A 19,941-nucleotide genomic window follows, 5' to 3' on the forward strand; every position below is an offset into this window, starting at 1 on the left:
AGTGATTGCAAACCCGCCACACTTCACCGTTGTAAATTCATCAGCTGCTCGACTCGACTTGGAACACAAGGTCAAAGTTTAAGTACAGCCAGCGGGCCATGCAGTGTGCGAGAGGGGTGGGGTCAGCTGTCTCGCGACAATTGCATTTGCTATGGGCGGAGGGCGGGAGGGTACGATGGATAGATGGTTGGGGGGGGGGGTCTTAAAATCCCCGCGAGGCGAGAGCCACGTGGAGAGAGAGAGAGACAGCTTGGAGCAGCAGCAGCTGTGCCTCTGTTGCTCCCTGTGAGCCTGGACTCGAACGCATCTATCTGTACCTGTGGCTGCTGTGCGCGAGCGGGTGATTTGCATGGAGAAGGGCGAGCGTCGCTGTTTTGCCTACGAGTACTGAAGGATGCGTACCCGGTATGCACATTGCACCAACAACGACCCCCCCTTCCACACCCACCCCACCCCCTCGCCCTCCCACTCCACCCTCCACACCCCAGCACCCGTCCCCAATCACGCACAACCAAACACTCCACCCTCTCGCTCCCCCACCCCCCTCTCTCTCTCACAACCACGAGTCTAACGTGTGTTTGTCCGTATCTGCGGACCTCTCTCTTTGTGTTGCTCATGCAGTCTCTGTCTCTGCGTTTCTCTCTTGATGAAACAGTGTGAGCGTCTGTGGCTCTGTTTCTCAGTGCTGTCTGTCTGCAATTGTCTCTCTCTCTCTCAGTGCGCGCCGAGAACTCTCGCTGGGTCCGCGGCTCTGTGTGTTTCTTCACCGCCACAGTCTCTCTGTAGGGAGACTGGGTCCCTCTAAATGTACCCATCTCTCTGCGTCTCTCGTTCGTTCTCTCCACGTGTCCGAGTCTGTATAGTGCCTCTGTGAGCGTCTCTCTCTCTCTGCCTCGCTGCTCGCTCTACCTTCGTCTCGGTTTAGTTTCGGTTGTTGCCTCTTCCTCTCTCTCTCGCTCCCCTCCCGTGACTCCGTCTCAATGTCTCCTTAGTTGCCAAACGTCTCCTCCCTTGGCCCTGGGTGGTGTAAGGAGTGGAGGTGGGGGAGGGATAGGCTGGGAGGGAGGGGCGCGGGGGGGTGAGGGGAGGGGCTGCTGGAGAATGCTGGACAGAGGCGCGTCTGTGTGGGGGGCGATCCAGAGCCACATTCCCAAGATCCGACTAAGGATCGGCGTTAAACCAAAGGCGGCCTCCCCCACCCACCCACCAACCCCCACCCACCAACCTCCTCCTCCCCCACCCACCAACCTCCTCCTCCCCCACCCACCAACCTCCTCCTCCACCCACCAATCTCCTCCTCCACCCACCAATCTCCTCCCCCACCCACCAACCTTCCCCCCACCCCAACTACCCCCACCCCACTGAACTTGGCAGTGACCACCACCACCCCCCCTTTCCACAGCAACGCCATCCGATAATGCGCGCGCACACAAACACACGCGCGGAGACACGCACACACACACAGACGCACACGCACACACACGCGCGGAGACACGCACTCGCACAACAAAGGTACACACACGCTCACGGTCAGTCGCCACGCACGGTCGCACACATACACTCAGTCGCACCGCCACGCGTGGTCGTCACGCAACACGCTGACGCACGGACACACACGGGGCAAAGATCCCCGTGTAGCCTGCACACACTGTCGGGGCAAGTGCTGTGAGCGAGTGGCACCTACGAAGGCCGGCACGGCGCACGAAGGGCGGGGGCCTTCGCCCCCTTCTCGTGCGAACGGACACGCTGCACTTGCGTCCTCATTGTTAAGGAATTGTCGCCGAATGAATCTCGCCACTGATGTTAGCCGGGCATGTAGCACCGCGAGCTAAGCACCACACTACCGCTCCCCACTACACACAAACTCTCATACAATAACGCATCAATACAACAACAACCGCCGTTCGCTAATAAGTGGTAGTAATGTCCCCACGGCGTTTGTTCTGACAAAAACACACACACCCACCCACTACGACAAAGATCCCCCGTATAGCCTGTAACAGATTGGGGGCAAGTGCTGTTAGCGAGCACCTATGAAGTTTAACACGTAGGCTTTCGCGACCAATGTTATTCATAATCAACGTTTTTGGGTTAAGATCGCGTTATTTATAAATGTGTCGTAACCCTCCACCACCCGACACGGCTGAACGGCACACGAGGGGGTGGGTGGCCAACACCACGCACTGCCGCCTTCGTCTCCCTACTGGCGATGTTTACACACTGCGCCAGGTACTCATTTGAGGCAGAGTCGACCTAGGGGAGGCGCAGGATCGGTTACGATGATCGTCACTGGTGTTGGCCATTAGCTTGGAATCGAACCCGGCTCCACTACCGCTCCCCACTCACACACAGACACAAAGAAACACACACCCACTAAAACACTCACACCAGGAGGAGGAGGAGTGAGTTCACAACAGCGGCGCCAGCACCGACTGGGCAACTGAAACGGGAGTCGAACTCGGGTCGGTGCGGGTCGCAAATCGCCGTCGCGTGCGAGCGAGCGCCGATGCGTACGTGACCGGCGGAGGTGATTCAACCACTCCCCGCTCTCGGAACTCGCCTCCCCCGCCCTAGCCCCTATCCACACCCACCCACCCACCCTCATCCTCCCCCCACTACCCCCCGCCCGCCCGCTCCCACCGGCGCCTCCAAAACACGAGGTATTCACCCCGATTCTTAGAAATGAAAGGTCGCGCGCATCCTTGGAGAGCGGAATGTGGAGGCCACGGTGCTCCGGGGATAAACAGCGAAACGTGCGCTCGGCCACACGGGGCCACTCCCCCCCCACCTCCCCAATACCCTCTCGACCCCCCAATTTCCCTCGACTCTCCCACCACCTACCCCCCTCCCGTGCCCTGTGACCTCGACTAATCCATCAACACCAGCGATGTTGGAACATCGGGGCACAGAGGTGACGAGATGTGAGAAAGAGGGGTGGGGGGTGTGAAGAAGCGAGGAGGTGCCGTGAACTTCAACTCGTGGCCCGCGTGTCGCCCATGGAGGCTCTCGCAGCCACCCATTACTTGAGCCAACATGAAGAGAGATGGCAGTACAGAGAGTAGGTCCGTGGAGGATTCCACTCCGTGGTTGGATACCTTTGCGCGCGAGCCCCTGAATTTGCACCGGGGTGATGTTTCACGGGTGTCCGGTTCTCTAATTTACTTTCCCCAGCCAAAGCAACACAGCTCGTTATTTACAACAGGAACTGACCAAACATCCCAATGTTTGTGGGGAACCTTGAGACGTCCCAAGGATGTTCTAGAAACACCTCCCTGCTCCTCTCCCTTTCTCCGAGAGCCACCGCCTTTCTCAAAGACGTCAGTGATCGTGGCCTCCCTTCCACCGCGCTCTCCATCTGTGATGTTTCTCAACCACTCCGAAATCGGATTCTCCTCCCAGTTGCATCAAATCGTTCTCATTGTTCACGGAACCAAATTCGCCGTGTTCCCCGGCTCCTTGTGGTACCCAGTCAGAACAACATTCACTCGGTCTCGTCACGTGCCCGAGAAATCTAACCCTATCGTTCTCAAATTATTCTCATTCGTGTTCTTGTTGTGTACCCTGCTGCTATCCGTAACGCATTCATGTCAATCATCGCCTGTCCATGAAAAGTTTGACATCACCCTCGTTAAAAACCACACGTCTGTTGCTTCGACTTTGTGTAGTTCCTCTACTTTCATGGATATAGTCCTTTCATTATTATTCTTATTCGTTTAGATGATGGAGTGACACTGGCATTAGACCACACACTCTGTGAAGGGGTCGCGAGTTAAGTGGATTTGTCCGGGAATTGCTGCTGGGTTCGTGGAGTCCCGGTGCCACATGGAGCGTGGTTGTTACAAACGCTGGGCACTGGCACGAGCTGTCCATAAACACGTTGCTGGTCGACAACAAGAGTCAAACATCCCGAATTGTCTTCGTGAAAACTCACATTCATTAATAACACTACTTAAATATGTATATAATAGGTGACGTTCCAGGCAATGGCCCTTCATCATAGCGCATGTAACCCACACACGTCGCCTATTAAGAATGTTCGACCAATGTGTTGTGGCGTCGTTGTTGGTTGTACTTGTGCACCACTGCCAACGCAGTGGGCAGCATCACCAGGTAATTTGATAACTCTATCGTGGAGCGGTGGCGCAGGTGATTCCCGGCCACCACTAACAACAACAACATCATCATTGGCCGACTGATGTTATCAAAAAGCGCTGCTGGGCCTCTCGTTTTCAACAAGCTCAAGGTGACCAAGCAGTGCCGCGAGGTATGCTACAAAAAACCCCATCGACCATCAGCCAACAGTCGATGGACAGACACGAAGGGTGTGGGAGGAGGGGCTGTAAGTGATCTTGGCTGTCGCAATCACGCGTCGTAAACACGACAGGCGCGGGCACATTCTCGCGTGTAATCACCTTGCACACAAGAGCAATCACAGTCAACGTGAGCCATTGGCGTGAACGTGGCGAAGGGGGGACGCCACAAACACGAGGCGCGTCGACAAATCTATCCGCCGAGAGGCAAACATTTTGTGTGCAGAGATGGTCGATGGTACACAAACAGGCACGCCAGGTGTCTCCGCAGTGGAGAGGGAGACGCGGGTGGCTGGAGGGGGGGGGGGCAAGGGCAGGGCTGTGGGCTATTGTCAGGACAAACCCCACTGCTCCCCCATCCTCTTCCCCCATGCATCAACGCCCGCAGAATCACCCCCGAGGGAGGGGAGGCCACCGCCCGTGCTGGTTGTGTGGCACGGGCGACGGTGGGAGGTGGAATGCGGCGAAGACAAAGACAAAGACAAAGGTCTCACAGCACGCGCTCCGCGCGGGCCGCTGTTTGCGAGCACCGATTGCAGACCGGCACGGCACACGACCTTCCCAGCACCACACTTGCCCCCCCACCACCACCACCCCAGTTCGCATTTACAGATACCTGATACTTTTTTTTATAAGACCCAATAAAACTGTCCTGAGCCCAAGACAGATTGAGACGTTCCGTTGGCACGGATGTTCGCCGTGCCTGGGAGGTAAGAACTGCATCACGGACGGGTGGTGGTGGTCGTGGGGGTGGTCGTGGTGGTCGTGATGGTGGTCGTGGTGGTGGTCGTGGGGGTAGCCGTGGGGGTAGTCGTGGTGGTGATCGTGGTGGTGATCGTGGGGGTTCGTGGTGATAGTCGTGGTGATAGTCGTGGTGGTGATCGTCGGGGTTCGTGGTGGTAGTCGTGGGGGTGGTCGTGGTGGTAGTCGTGGGGGTGGTCGTGGTGGTGGTCGTGGTGGTAGTCGTGGGGGTGGTCGTGGTGGTGGCCGTGGTGGTAGTCGTGGTGGTAGTCGTGGTGGTAGTCGTGGGGGTTCGTGGTGCTGTGGGCCAGAATTGCAAACTCCGCGTGGCGATACGCCGCAAATCATTTTAGGCGGAGTCGACCTAGGAGGGTGGCGTGGAAGAAAGGGGCCGAGACCCAGCTCAGGTTTTGGAGCTCCACTTGAAGCTGCGGTGCTGGCGACCAGGAAATGAACGTGGTGGTGGTGCTGACGCTCCCATCTATGGCGGTGTCAAGGTTTTTTGGGTGGTTTTTGTTTGTGGAGAATTCGCACCGACGCTGGATTTGTGTTGCGAGTTCGTCGAACGACGCCACACGGAGCAGATACCCGGAGCGCGTGTCCACGCGGGTACAGTGAGCGCGGGCACGAGGTCGCGTGGGGTAGAGGGCGGCGTGGTTTAGAGGGTGGTGGTGTAGTGGGTGGTGTAGTGGGTGGTGTAGAAGGTAGTTTAGTGTTCAAAGCGGGTTGGGAGAGGAGGCTCGTGGGGTGGGTTGTTGCGGGCATGGTGGTGGGGAGTGCTTTGGGCGGTAGTGGGGGGGGGGTAGAGTGGAACGCAGCAGAGTGGTGGTGGTGCGGGCGTGTTAGAGTGGGGTGGGGTGGGGCGGGGTGCTGAGGTAGGGGGGAGGGAGGGTGGGCGGCAAGGGGGTATCGGCTCGTTGCGGTGGGGGCAGCGGCCAGCGGGTCCCCGGCGTGACCCCGGCGAGACCCCGGTGCCCTCGCTCTGTGCCACCCGCGTGACGCACGCGGCCAGGAACAGCGGGGGGGGGGGGGAATCGCACACACAGACAAAGATCCCCCGTGTAGCCTTAACAGACTGTTGGGACAAGTGCTATTAGCGAGCACCTGTGAAGCCCGACACGGCACACGAGGGGGTGGGTATCCAACACCACGCCTGTGTGTGTATAGATGTGTTCTCCACATAGGCACATACACACGTGTGTGTGTGTGTTTCGATGGTGTTGTGGTCTCATGGGTGATGGAGAGGGTGTCGAAGCTTAGTGGGGGGTCGGGGGGGTTATGTGGGTGGCGGTAGTGTAGCGGTTAGCGCTATGAACCCGGCCAACACCGGTGACGACTATCTGAACCGGTCCTGGGCCTCCTCTAGGTTGACTCAGCCTCAAACGAGCACCTGGTGCAGTGTGTAAACTTCGCCACGAGGGAGACGAAGGCGACCTCGTGTGCCGTGCCGGCCACCTGAGGTGCCCGCTAACAGCACCGTCTGTACAGGCCACACGGGTGATCTTTGTATACATATATGTTGTGTGTCACATATGCACACACACACAGATGCGTGTGGGTGGAGTTTGTTTGTATGCGCATGCATATGTGTACATATGCATGCGCATACCCTACGCACGTGCTATGAAGAAGGGTCGATTGCCCGAAACGTCGCCTATTATATATTTGTTCCGTTCAAGGGCCACAGCGTTGTTGTTTTTGATAAGAAACGTGTTGAAGATTGTTGCTGTTGTTGCTGCTGTTTGTGCACCACTGCCAATACACAACAGAAGCATCACCAAACAAGGTAGGGGCACAAAATCCACCTCGCTTCCGGAACCTCGGCAAACGTGGTGGAAATTCCATGTTCCTATGGCGGGGGTGAGGCCAGCCCATCCGCATCGGAAACCGCTGTAGGCTCTCGACAAATCAGTGGTCAAATAATAATTCACGTACAGCCACTTTGGTAAAACCACTGCTCCATTAACACTCCCCTTCCCTCCCGATATAGGGGGCTGATTGACCATACTTCACCACTCACGGCGCGTCTAACTCACGAACACCGGGGGGCGATCCGTCCACGTGGATTTGTTTCCATCCTCTCGGCGGGTCGCCCGGTGACGGCTTAAAGATCCGGGAACAAACACTCCCCCCTCCCTCCCCTCCATCTCCCTCCATCTCCCTCCCCTCCATCTCCCTCCCCTACATCTCCCTCCCCTACATCTCCCTCCCCTCCATCTCCCTCCCCTCCATCTCCCTCCACTCCATCTCCCTCCACTCCATCTCCCTCCACTCCATCTCCCTTCACTCCATCTCCCTCCACTCCATCTCCCTCCCCTCCATCTCCCTCCCCTCCATCTCCCTCCCCTCCATCTCCCTCCCCTCCATCTCCCTCCCCTCCATCTCCCTCCCCTCCATCTCCCTCCATCTCCCTCCCCTCCATCTCCCTCCCCTCCATCTCCCTCCCCTCCATCTCCCTCCCCTCCATCTCCCTCCCCTCCATCTCCCTCCCCTCCATCTCCCTCCATCTCCCTCCCCTCCATCTCCCTCCCCTCCATCTCCCTCCCCTCCATCTCCCTCCCCTCCATCTCCCTCCCCTCCATCTCCCTCCCCTCCATCTCCCTCCCCTCCGTCTCCCTCCACTCCATCTCCCTCCCCTCCATCTCCCTCTCCTCCATCTCCCTCCCCTCCATCTCCCTCCATCTCCCTCCCCTCCATCTCCCTCCCCTCCATCTCCCTCCCCTCCATCTCCCTCCCCTCCATCTCCCTCCCCTCCATCTCCCTCCACTCCATCTCCCTCCCCTCCATCTTCCTTCACTCCATCTCCCTCCACTCCATCTCCCTCCACTCAACGCGAGTATTTCACAACGGGCTGGATGAGTCGAATACTTCTAGGAAGATGACGCTGATCGAGGTACAAACGATGACTGTTCATAGCCACAGGCGGACAACAGCCCTGCCAGGATCGTCACCAGACGTACCAGATATGTTTGAAGATTATTCAGTCGAAAAAAACTGTGTAGTTAGTGAGGGGTGTGTGTTGCACCCAGCAGCTACTATTATGTAACTACTCGCATGACTTTTTTCAATTTTTTTTACAAAACTGGTGACATCTCCGATGTAATTACAGTATTACAGTATTATCATCATCATGCCCCACTGTCTAAACAAATCCAGTCAACTCTGACTATCCACCCTACCTCTCTACTGGCCTCTATTTACGTGATATGGATTAGGACCGTTGCCTGAAACGTCGCCTATTATTAATTTATATTCAAGGCCACACGCATAGTGCTGTTGTTATTGACGAATGGGTTTATTTGATATTGTAACTTGTGCTTGTGCACGAGTGCCAACGCAGCAGCGCCACCAAATAATTTATTTAATTCAAATAAATTCATTCGCCATTTATATGGCCTCTTCTATGTGCTCTGAAGAAGGGGCATTGCCCGAAACGTCGCCGCAGTGCTGTTGACTTGCCGTGCACTTTGTTTTGCCAAGCCAGAGCCCGCTGAGCAACACCCACTGACTGGCTCGCTTCGATTCACTCGCCCGAAGCGTTTCAAGTTCCCACCGCTGTGTGTCCATGCCTATGACGGGGGTCTCTCGCTCGATGCCCGCTGATGGATCTCCATGATATTCAACACGAGGCCACTCAACGAACTTCCCAATGGCTCACTCACTCACCCACTCACTCACCCACTCACTCACCCACTCACTCACTCACTCACCCACTCACTCACCCACTCACTCACCCACTCACTCACTCACTCACCCACCCACTAACTCACCCACTCACTCACCCACTCACCCACTCACTAACTCACCCACTCACTCACCCACTCACTCACCCACTCACTCACTCACCCACTCACTCACCCACTCACCCACTCACCCACTCACCCACTCACCCACTCACTCACTCACCCACCCACCCACACTCACCCACCCACCCACCCACTCACTCACTCACCCACCCACTCACCCACCCACTCACTCACCCACTCACTCACTCACCCACCCACTCACTCACTCACCCACTCACTCACCAGCCTCAACACGGCCGTGTGCGTGTGGACGTTATTGGTTGGGTGGTGGAGGTGCGGGGGGAGTGGGGGTTGACTGGGAGAGGAGGGTGGGGGTTAAACGCATCCCTCATCATCTCTCCAGAGCCGATCAAAATAAAAACACCACTTCGTGGGTTGCCGAGAACCAACAGTTGTTTTCCTATGAATATTTGACTCGCTCCACCATCCCCTTCCCGCCATAGGCACGAGACATTTCCACCACTGACTCAAATGCCAAATTACGAGCACCGCATCGAGAACATGCTCATTCGTGCGAGAAAATAGACTTTGAAAAAAACCCAAAACTGAATCGTTTGATGGACTCACCACGGCCGCCAAATAGTGGCATCAGCGAGCCGGCATCGTCAGCGTCACAGCCGCTGCGTGTGCGCCCCAGGGTCTGCGTGAGCAGTTAATGGCCCAATCAATAAACAACGAGCGGCGGGAGCCGTGGGAACCCCGCGCCGGTACCAGCCTTGGGAGTGGGCATATGATGTGGATTGGTGGATCACGCAGACAAGAGATTGGCAGCCGTGACCCGAGGCTTCCCTGAAGAATCTCGCCAGCTCCGCGATGGTGATCTGCCCAAACAGTGGGTTTGTTGACCCGTCTGCACGGACCTTTACGCGTTGCGGGCGTGGTGGTACGCACGCCTGGAGTGAACAGATAGGAAGAGGGTTGGTGGATCACGCTTAGATTTATGTGAGGCTTCCCGAAAGAACTCGCTCACCTGCGAGATGGCAGTACAGCAAGTGGGTTTGTTAACCCAGCTGTGTGGACCTTTGTATCCTCTAATATTGTAATGGGGGAATTATCAAAATATTCCAATGTGGCAGGACCCTGAAATGCAATTCTTGACTCACTCACAGGTTTGTTGTGGCATGCTTCCTAGTTGTCCCACGTGGTGGTCAGTGGACTCCATTGTTGTACCGTACTTCTATGCTACCCCCCCCCTCCTCGCACAAGCCGCATGGCGCGAGGTCGTCATCTAGCAGTGGATTCACAAAAGGACAACGCGCCCCTGTACTGTGCGCGTGCGTCACGTGACGCCCTGGCCTCTCGCGCATCGAAACGAGCTGCAGCATCGCACAGGATATGCCGGGCACGATTATTTATTTATTTAAGTTATTTCCTGCCAACATGAGCATTGAGGCTTTGGAGCCCATCTCCTGTTCGCAGCCCTGCTGCAGAGCCAGTGGAGGAAATTCCACATTCCTATGGCGGGGGCGAATCTCCGCATCGGATAACCGCTGCTGTGACTTCCGCACAACGTGCGATCTGTTTTATCCACCCCAAACGGACAAGGCGCTGAGAGGGAGCAACCCAACAATGTGTTTGATCAATGCAAATCTTAGGTACAGTTGAAAGGAAGAGGCGGAGGTGGTGGTTGAAGTGGTGGGAGGGAGCGGTGGGTGGTGGGGGAGTTGTTAATGAGGGAATGCGGGAAGAGGAGGGGGGGGTCTTTAATATGGAGATAAACTGCTGCTGCTGCTGCAGGAGCCCTAATTAGCATTGTTAAGGCGAGAGCTCTCCGTCTCACACAAAGCAGAGACTGCCCTCCCCCCGTAACTATTCAATCCGCTATTGTAATTGAAGGGCGTGGCGAAATTAGATCGGGCGGGTCTCATTATTCTCCATGGGGACGGAACAAGCTCCCCATTGCATCGTCCCTCCTGCGTGCGTATCTCAATATGTATGTCGCGTGTGTGTAGCTGTGTATGTACCTGTGTGTGTACCTGTGTGTACCTGTGTGTACCTGTGTGTGTACCTGTGTGTGTGTGAGGAGCGGTAGTGTAGCGGTGAGCGCACTGCGCTACGAACCTGGCCACGGCCAACACCAGTGAGGATTATCTGAACCGGTCATGGGCCTCCCCTAGGTCGACTCAGCCTCAAACGAGTACCTGGTGCGGTGTTTAAACATCCCCACTAGGAAGACAAAGGCGGCCGGGCGTGGTGCTGGCCACCCACCCCCCTCGTGTGCCGTTCTGGCCTTCATAGGTGTTCGCTAATAGCACTTGCCCCAACAGTCTTAAGGCTATACGGGGAATCTTTGTCTTGTGTGTGTGTGAATAGCTGTGGAGTAGCGAGTCAGCTGGGTTCCATTCCCGGCTCCTGGTTGACCTCACAGTGGCCGATGACCTGGAACGGTTCTGGGCCCCCCTAGGCCGTGTGCAAACATCGATACTGGGGAGACAAAGGCGGCTTGGCGTGGTTTCTGGCCGCATCACCCAATTGTTCGCAGTGCCAATCCTTAATTGGCATTCGCGACAAAAAGCCCTTGGATCCACAGTCCATGTAAGCTATACAGGCGGTCTTTGTATTAATAAGAGCAGTTGTGGTGGTTCGCCAATTCGCCAAACCTAGGTTCGATTCCCGTCCGTGGCATGGCAACGACATTATCAGCTCAGGGGGTGCGGAAATCGATGAAGTGGGGCCCCAATATTGTTGAAAACAAATCTCGTGTTTGGTGTCAAGGGGATGGGGGGCAAGGCACCCTGCCCCCCCACGCCAGTTACGCGACCGATTTTTGTCCAAGGGCAACTTCATTGAACCTGTCCTGAATGCCCCCCCCCCATGAGGTGTGACTCGATCTTTCACGGCGTGGCGCGTAAAGTTACACACGCCACCGTGATCAGGCTACGATCATACCCGTCCACCTCGTCCGCCAGCCTTTAATAGGTGCTCGCTAACAGCCTCACCCCAGCCTAAGGACCAAAAAGGGATTTTTTTTTGCCCTTAGATTGTGCGAAGGGGATCGCGGTAGAATTCACGAAGACTCGTTGGGGAAAGAGACGCGACCACATGCCAATTTACATCGCAGAGTGCAGCAGGAGGACAAGCTGCCGATAGGATACAGGATGTAATAGCAGATCCTCCACGCCGCGTATAACGTAAAAGAACGTGTTGCTTGATTAAGTCCAGAAGAATAAATGACACAGCAGCTTCGCGTCGCCACTGGCAGCCTTCTGCTGCCTGGGGAGCCACTGCGCAGTCCTCCTCCGTGATGACCCTGCGGCTCGAATCGTCATTATTCTCACCCCGACACCACCACCCTTGTGTCAGGGTGGGCTTCGTTCAGCAGGCAGACACCGGGGCTGGCTACGGCCCTGCCGAGTTTCCCCCATCGGCAGAACGCGGCCAGTGTTACACACACGCCGATGGGTCGCCTGGTCTTATTGGCAAGAGTCCTCCACGATCACAATACGTCACTCCCCCCATTCAAATCCCCGTGGCAACACGTGTGTGGTGTGTGCGCGCGCGGAGCCAGCTTTAGGGGAGCGGTGTCGTAGTGGTTAGCGCGTTGCGCTACAAACCCGTCCACTCAAGTTCGATTCCCGCTAACGGCCACGAGCAGGTCCTGGACCTCCCCTAGGTCGACTCAGCCTCAAATGCGTATCTGGTGCAATGTGTAAACATGGCCACGAGGGAGACAAAGGCGGCCGGGCCTGTGCCGTACCGGCCTGCATTGGTGATGGCAACCAGCACTTCTTAAGGCTTTAGTCGAGATGTTTGTCTTTGAGGCAGTTTCAAGCCGCGATGTAAGTTTCTGGTTTAAGCAGCAGTAGTTCAAAATTACATATTGATCTTCTCCGGTTCAAATACGAGTTGTCCAATTACCCCATCACTTACTGACGTGCTGTTGTTGTGTTCCATAGCAGCGATTGTCGAGGTAATATTCGAATTCGCACATAAAGAAAAAGTTCCCGAGTAGCCTCTAACGCTATGGGGGGGGGTGTTAGCGAGCACCTATTAAGTCCAGCACACGAATGGGCTGGTGAGGCCAGCTACCAGCAAGCTCGCGTCTGCCCAGTGCTGCTCTTTACGCACCAAATACTAATTTCGTAGCCCACCGATTAGCACGGTTGGCTACGTACGGCGCGAAAGAAGTCCAATATACATTCAGGCTAAATCGACAGCTTCTGATATCACGCCGCCACTGATGTGCAGCCGTAGCCGGGTTATCGATTCCTAGTAGGATCGTAGCGGACCGAGCCAACCACTGCGCTCCTATAAGCTGCAGCTGCGTGACAATGAACGGGGCTCACTGCGAGGTCGGCGTGACCCGCTCGTTCAGGTTCGCGCACACAGACGCAGGGACACGCAGGGTGCCCCCAGCCGTGCGTGAGTGCCGGGCGCTCTCAACATCACCACAACCACCACCACCAAAGACAAAGATTCCTCGTGTAGCCTTCAACCGACTGTTGGGGCAAGTGCTGTTGGCGAGCGGCACCGCTGAACGCCGGCACATCACAACAGCCACGTGAGCGCGGAACCGCACGAGTCGGGAGTCGAACTGCGACGGCGAGACCTTTACACGTGCCGAGATGTTCGGAGTTATGGGGGTTCGGATTGGGAGTCGCCGGGGGTTTCGCTTCTTGAGCAGCCGCATCAACGCGGGTCCCCCGATGTACCCCCTTTACCCCCCGAGAGGACGCGCCGGGTCACGCTGCCCTCTTGCCAACAGTGACGGTGACCAGCGATCACCCCCTCTTATTGATCATCCATCGACAGTGATAACGAAGCAGCGATCATCCTTCCCGAGGGATCGGTCCCACTGCAGGGATCATCCGTGAGAAGCGCGCACACGTCTGCAGCGTGACGATCACCTGTCGAGAGTGATGATCACTTGCGTGACTAATGTTTGGAGCGAGAGCATCCGTGTAGAGTCGATCATCCCTCTCTACCGCAATCAGCTGTCGAGCCACCGTCGTTCGTTTCCATGACCAATCTCTGCATCGCTCTCGCCTCGAGGTGTTTGCGCGCCCGGTTCAACTCCAAACGCCGGGTGCCCATCGCTCCCACGCGCGCGCTCTCACACTCTCGTCTGTCACACGCACTCACGGAGCCGACACGGAACCACCACCACCACCACTCATGCACCACCCAGCACCACCCAGCACCACTCACCTAATCGCCGCGCGCGACGCTCCAGACTCCTGTCCGAGCGTCTTCTCTCTCGTGGGCGGCTGCGGCGCAAGTCGCTCGACGTCTTCCTCTTCCCCCTTCCTTCTCGCGTGTCTCGGCTCCTGTGTCCTCCACCGCGTCTCCGTGCCGCTGGGCGGGCGGGCGAGCGAGCGAGCGACACGGCGTCTCCCACCGAGCCCCTCCGAGGATGTGAGGGTTGGGACAGCGCGGGGCTGCGTTTGTTCGTGGGAGGAGACGTCACGTGGTCGCGCCCAGGGCGTGTGTGTCGTGTGCGTGCGTGCGTGCCGGGGAGGGGCCGCGCCTTCTAAACACACCCAGACGACGGTATATGCCGGGTCTCTTGCCCCACTCATCCACCCACCCACCCACCAGCTCACCCCACGCATGCACCCACCCACCAGCTCACCCCACGCATGCCTGCGCGGCGCATTGGGGGGCAGCGGGCGGTCGGGGGAGGGGCGGCGGTGGGGGTGGGGGAGGAGGGGAGGTGGGAGGATCTGGGCTGGGTGGGGATGGGAGAGGCCATGGAGGGTGAGGAGAAGAGGCGATGGGGGATAAGGGAAGGCGATGGGGGTAGGGAGAGGCGATGGGGGTAGGGAGGTAATTCCCCCATCGCAATGGGGGGGCGGGGGGGGGAGCTAGAAACAAAATGGGGGGCAGAGAGATCGGCCCCCACCTCCCCCCGTCAGAACTCGACTCCGCGTGCTTGGAAGGAGCAAGGCGGGCAAGAGAGTGGAGGAGTGCGAGTGGGGGAGGCTGTGCGGAGCCGAGAGGGAAGGAGGGGGGTGGGTCGTGGTGGTTAGTAGGGGGGGAGGGCGCGCTGCGCCGTCGCGTGTGGCGTGGGGAGGGAAGTGGGAGAGAGGCGTGGGGGGAGGAGAGGCAGGGGGGGGACAGGGTGGGGGGGGGAGAGACAAGGTGGGGTGGGGGACAGGGTGTGTGGGGGGGTGGGACAGGGTGTGTGGGGGGGTGGGACAGGGTGTGTGGGGGGGTGGGACAGGGTGTGTGGGGGGGTGGGACAGGGTGTGTGGGGGGGGTGTGGTTGTTCCAGCGAGACGGGATATCTGGACGCGAGCCGGAGTCTCGTTGGAGCTAAGTGCACGTGGCTATAATTGTCGCATAGCTAAACAGCAGCCCCCCCTCCCAACACGCCAGCCCCCCCCTCATTCCCTGACCCCCCCCCCCGATATACCGTTACAGTACAGTGCACGAATATAGCGGCCGAGAGCTGTCCAGCATCAACCCGACCGCACCACGTAAACACTCACAATCACACACACACTCACAATCACACACTCACAATCACACACACACTCACAATCATACACACACTCACAATCATACACACACTCACAATCATACACACACTCACAATCACACACTCACTCACAATCACACACTCACAATCATACACACACTCACAATCATACACACACTCACAATCATACACACACTCACAATCACACACTCACTCACAATCACACACTCACAATCATACACACACTCACAATCATACACACACTCACAATCATACACACACTCACAATCATACACACACTCACAATCACACACTCACTCACAATCATACACACACTCACAATCACACACTCACTCACAATCATACACACACTCACAATCATACACACACTCACAATCATACACACACTCACAATCACACACTCATTCACAATCATGCACACACTCACAATCACACACTCACTCACAATCATACACACACTCACAATCATACACACACTCACAATCACACACTCACTCACAATCATACACACACTCACAATCACACACTCACTCACAATCATACACACACTCACAATCATACACACACTCACAATCATACACACACTCACAATCATACACACACTCACAATCATACACACACTCACAATCACACACTCACTCACAATCATACACACACTCACAATCATACACACACTCACAATCATACACACACTCACAATCATACACACACTCACAATCACACACTCACTCACAATCATACACACACTCACAATCATACACACACTCACAATCACACACTCACTCACAATCATACACACACTCACAATCACACACTCACTCACAATCATACACACACTCACAATCATACACACACTCACAATCACACACTCACTCACAATCATACACACACTCACAATCACACACTCACTCACTCACAATCATACACACACTCACAATCATACACACACTCACAATCACACACTCATTCACAATCATGCACACACATACAATCATACACACACTCACAATCATACACACACTCACTCACAACCATACACACACACACAATCATACACTCACTCACTCACAATCATACACACACTCACAATCATACATTCACTCACAATCATACACACACACACACACTCATACACACACTCACAATCATACATTCACTCACAATCATACACACACACACTCATACACACACTCACAATCATACATTCACTCACAAACATACACACACTCACAATCATACACACACAATCATACACACACTCACTCACAATCATACACATACTCACAATCATACACACACTCACTCACAATCATACACACACTCACAATTATACACACACACAATCATACACACACTCACAATCGTACACACACTCACTCACAATCATACACTCACTCACAATCATACAGACACACACTCACAATCTTACACACACTCACTCACAATCATACATTCACTCACAACCATACACACACACACTCACAATCATACACTCACTCACAATCATACACACACACACTCACAACCATACACACACACACACTCACAATCATACACACACTCACAATCATACACACACTCACAATCACACACTCATTCACAATCATGCACACACACACAATCATACACACACTCACAATCATACACACACTCACTCACAACCATACACACACACACAATCATACACTCACTCACTCACAATCATACACACACTCACAATCATACATTCACTCACAATCATACACACACACACTCATACACACACTCACAATCATACATTCACTCACAACCATACACACACACACTCACAATCATACACTCACTCACAATCATACACACACACACTCACAACCATACACACACACACTCACAATCATACACACACACAATCATACACACACTCACTCACAATCATACACACACTCACAATCTTACACACACTCACTCACAATCATACACTCACTCACAATCATACACACACACACACTCACAATCTTACACACACACACTCACAATCATACACTCACTCACAACCATACACACACACACAATCATACACACACTCACAATCATACATTCACTCACAATCATACACACACACACAATCATACACACACTCACAATCATACACACATACACACACTCACAATCATACACACACTCACAATCATACACACATACACACACTCACAATCATACACACACTCACAATCATACACACATACACACACTCACAATCATACACACACTCACAATCATACACACATACACACACTCACAATCATACACACACTCACAATCATACACACATACACACACTCACAATCATACACACACTCACAATCATACACACATACACACACTCACAATCATACACACACTCACAATCATACACACACACTCACTCACAATGATACACACAAAGGCAGACAAATATCCCCCATATAGCGTCGAACAGACTTTTGGGGTAAGTGCTGTTTCCGAGCAACAATTAAGTCCGGAACGGCACACGAGGTGGTGTCTGGTCAGCACCACGCTTGGCAACCTTAATCTCCCTAGCACTGATGTTCACACACTTGCACTAGGTAACTGATTTGTGGCCGAGTCGATCTAGGGGTAGCCCAGGACCGGTTCAAATAATCGTTACTGGTGTTGGTCGTGGGCGGTAATCGAACTCGAGTCGCCGGGTGAGTGGGCAGCTGGGCAATTCCTCACCACCCTGCCCACACACCCTCCCCACACACCCTGCCCACACACCCTCCCCACACACCCTCCCCACACACCCTCCCCACACACCCTCCCCACACACCCTGCCCACACACCCTGCCCACACACCCTCCCCACACACCCTGCCCACACACCCTGCCCACACACCCTGCCCACACACCCTCCCCACACACCCTCCCCACACACCCTGCCCACACACCCTCCCCACACACCCCTGCCCACACACCCTCCCCACACACCCTCCCCACACACCCCTGCCCACACACCCTGCCCACACACCCTCCACACACACCCTCCCCACACACCTATGCATACTAATATACTCATGCACACTGTATAAAAATACAAAGATTCCCAGAATGGCATTTAACAGACTGTTGGGGCAAGTGCTGTTAGCGAGTAGCACCGATGCATACTCATATATGCACATACATTGTGTGTGTGTGTATTGGCGGGCGGTAGCATCGTGGTGAAACAGCAGGAAGGTCTCGGTGGCCGTTCTGTTTGTTCTGCCTCTCTTCTGCACCGGTTTCCTCCGAACGCGCACGCAGTGGAACCGATACCGGCCCAAAGACATCCCCCAATGCTAACAAATCACCTGCGAAGCACTCAGTGTGGAACACACGGCAACAGCGGCAACAGCAGCAACAGCAGCAACATCGCCCCCGACCGCGAAGCCTTGGTGTAGGATCCTCCTGTAAACGGTGCCACGAGACTCAGCGAGGGTGAAGGAGCGTGACCATGTATGCTAGTACGTGTCTCTGTATGCGTGCACGGAGCGGTCGTGTAGCTGTTAGCGCGCTGAGCTGCTGAACCGGTTACCCGAGTTCGATTCCCGATCACGGCCAACACCAGTGACGATTATCTGAACCGGTCCTGAGCCTCAAATGAGTCCCTAATGCGGTATGTAAACATCGCCACTCGGGAGACAAAGGCGGTCGGGAGTGGCGCCGGCCACCCACCCCCTCGTTGCTGTTCCGGCCTTCATAGGTGCTGCTCGCTAACAGCACTTGCCCCAACAGTCTGTTGAGGCTATACGGGGGATCTTTGTCTTTATTATTTGTGCACAGGTGCGAACAGTGCCCGCGATGTCCAAGAGCACGCGGGTGGGGGTCTCGACTCCCAACAGGAAGCCGCGGGGGCCCTCACTGGAAGGGTCACCGCGTGGCCCCCCACTGGGGGAGGGGTGGGGGGTGGGGGGCCCAGGGAGGGGCAGGATGGGGGTGGTTTCCGCTCGCTCCTCGAGCCGGGGGTCAGCTCGGAGGAGGAACGCGGTGGGGGGGGGTCAGGGGTAGTAGGGGGTGGGGTAGGGGTGGTGGCTACTTTCCACATGCCGACGCAGTGATGCAACTGCCCTGGGGTAGAAGAGGGGAGGAGGAGGAGAGGGAGGGCGTGGATCGAGTGGTGGCCTCGCCCCGAAGACGCCATTGCCCACAACAACATGTTGACTCTCGGCGCAAGGGAGCTTGGTTCGTCATGGTCGGGTTCCACAGTCGCTGAGCCGGCGTCGATGAATGCGCTGGCCGGTTCCTCTCCGGGTTTCAGCCGCCGTGAGCCGTGGTCGAACTGGGTCTCTCAAGGTATAGCGACTTTATGTCCTCGGCCAGGTCAACGTTAACTGCACACGTCGGCCGAAATCACGATCACTGCTGGATGAAGGCCTTCGACAAGCCGATAGCGATGCTGCGATTAAAAAGTCCACCTCGTGAACAAACTCGCGATCAGTTTCTTTTTGTTTAAGTTGCGACGGAAGACTCCTCGCTGGACACGCAACGTTTTCTGCACAGAGTGGTGCACTGCTCGCTGTGGGGATAAATACATAAATCAACAGCAGGCTCCACCCCCTCGTGTGCCGTTCCGGCCTTGATGGGTGATAACATGACCCTAAATAGCCGCACAATTTTAATACGTTTTA

The 19,941-nt window shown here is 55.4% G+C and overlaps 1 protein-coding gene across 2 annotated transcripts in view; it reads right to left on the reverse strand.

Annotated features, from left to right (window-relative positions):
- The window catches only part of LOC144722792 (uncharacterized), a 51,047-nt gene extending 36,701 nt beyond the window's left edge, over positions 1-14,346 (reverse strand). The window contains exon 1 of one of the 2 annotated variants that reach the window (XM_078601213.1): positions 14,006-14,346. The gene's annotated coding sequence lies outside the window, so the exon portion shown is untranslated. The remainder of the gene's footprint in view (positions 1-14,005) is intronic. The other variant, XM_078601211.1, reaches the window with a different exon arrangement.
- Between the last annotated feature and the right edge of the window lie 5,595 nt (positions 14,347-19,941).

Source organism: Lampetra planeri, chromosome 15 (genome assembly GCF_965212315.1).
Source record: "Lampetra planeri chromosome 15, kcLamPlan1.2.h2, whole genome shotgun sequence".
Lineage (NCBI taxonomy): Eukaryota > Metazoa > Chordata > Hyperoartia > Petromyzontiformes > Petromyzontidae > Lampetra > Lampetra planeri.